This window comes from Drosophila miranda, chromosome 3 (assembly GCF_003369915.1).
Source record: "Drosophila miranda strain MSH22 chromosome 3, D.miranda_PacBio2.1, whole genome shotgun sequence".
NCBI classification, from domain to species: Eukaryota; Metazoa; Arthropoda; class Insecta; order Diptera; family Drosophilidae; genus Drosophila; species Drosophila miranda.
In genome coordinates this window covers 9,833,592-9,835,000 of record NC_046676.1, presented here as the reverse complement: position 1 = coordinate 9,835,000, position 1,409 = coordinate 9,833,592, and the positions used below count along the sequence as shown (strand labels likewise).

The 1,409-nt window shown below is 47.1% G+C and overlaps 1 protein-coding gene across 1 annotated transcript in view; it reads right to left on the bottom strand.

Moving 5' to 3' along the window:
• LOC108160124 (polycomb group protein Psc) overlaps nt 1–1,208 on the bottom strand; it is a 14,650-nt gene extending 13,442 nt beyond the window's left edge. The window contains exon 1 of the mRNA XM_017293917.2: nt 235–1,208. The gene's annotated coding sequence lies outside the window, so the exon portion shown is untranslated. The remainder of the gene's footprint in view (nt 1–234) is intronic.
• Between the last annotated feature and the right edge of the window lie 201 nt (nt 1,209–1,409).

The window sequence follows — 1,409 nt, the reverse complement described above, 5'->3', positions numbered from 1 at the left end:
ACGTTGGACTGCGGCTCTTGGGGAGACTTTCAATTGTGCCCAATCGAAATTCTCACTTTGGGGCAAGTTGTTTTTGCTTCTGCTGTCAACGTGTGTCGCCAGATAAGGGGCTCACAGCTGTGGGTGGGGAGAGAGAGAGAGAGAGAGAGAGAGAGAGAGAGAGAGTGGTGGAGCAACAGCTGTGCTTGAACAGTGTTAAGCAACGCAACGACTCTTTTCATTAGATATATTTACCTTTTGGTTGATTGTATGCTGCTAATCCAGCCAGTTAATTGGCATCGTGAGGCGGGGGGTACGGGCACTGTATCCAATTGCAGGGTATTTGTTTGTAATCCACAGTGTATGCTAACGCTCAGCTTTAACACAGCGTTTCATTTCTTTTACTTCTCTTCTTTCTTTACTCAACAAACAAACACGAACACACACACTCACACTTTGCGCTCATCGGCGCCCTGCTTTCGTAAGCACCTTTATTGTGTATTCCGCTTTGCTCTATGTTTTCTGCGTGCACACAAACACACACGCACACGAACAAGAGTGAACCGAACCGTTTATATGGACGGGTATATAAGGCCGAGTGAGTGCTGCTGCCGCTGTTGCTGCGGCATTTGTCACACAAGAACGAGACACAAAGAAAATTTCGAGCATGCAACCGATAGTTGCCGTTGCATTTGATAATAATTAATATTTCTTAATTTTTTTTTATATTTAAAAAAAATGTTTTAGCTTTATAGAAAACTTAAGCCATTTACACTTCTGCACTTGGTTACAAAAAATATTTTAGAGCGCACTTTGGTAGCGATATTGTGGAGCACCGTACGTCCGTTTCAACTGCGAGCTGCGACCACGCTGTTTCTGTTTCTGTTTCTGCCGCTCGCTGCTATGTACAGCAACCTCTGCCGCGACTCTGCCGACTATTTACTCACTCACACACACTCGCGCGCACACGAACTCAGGTAGACAGCCAACTAACTGCCTGCTGCTGTTCCGCCACTCCAGCTATCTCGCTCGCTCTGGCCTCTCACTGGACGGCTGTTTCTTTCTGCTTCCTTCGGTTTCTTTTTTCTGCGCTCTCTCTACTTCGCGTTGGTCTCTCTCACGGGGCGTTTTATTCGTTTCCTTTCTTTGTTCCGTACTCTCAATGTGTCGTCCGCTACGAACCGTTCTCGCTTGCGTTTGCTTTGCATCTGAATCGCTCGCCTGCTTTTGCTTTGTATCTGACTCGCCGTTTCGGTCGCTGCGCTGCTGCTACGCTGACTGCGGCGTTGGCTTTGCTTTTGCGTTTGGTGTTGGTTGCCTTTTGGGTCTTTTGCTTTGCCTGCTGTTTCTTTGTTCGTCGACTCGGAGTGTTTTCATGTACAGAGCTGCGCTGCTCTGTAGATACTATTTGGCTATGTACAGCAGTATCT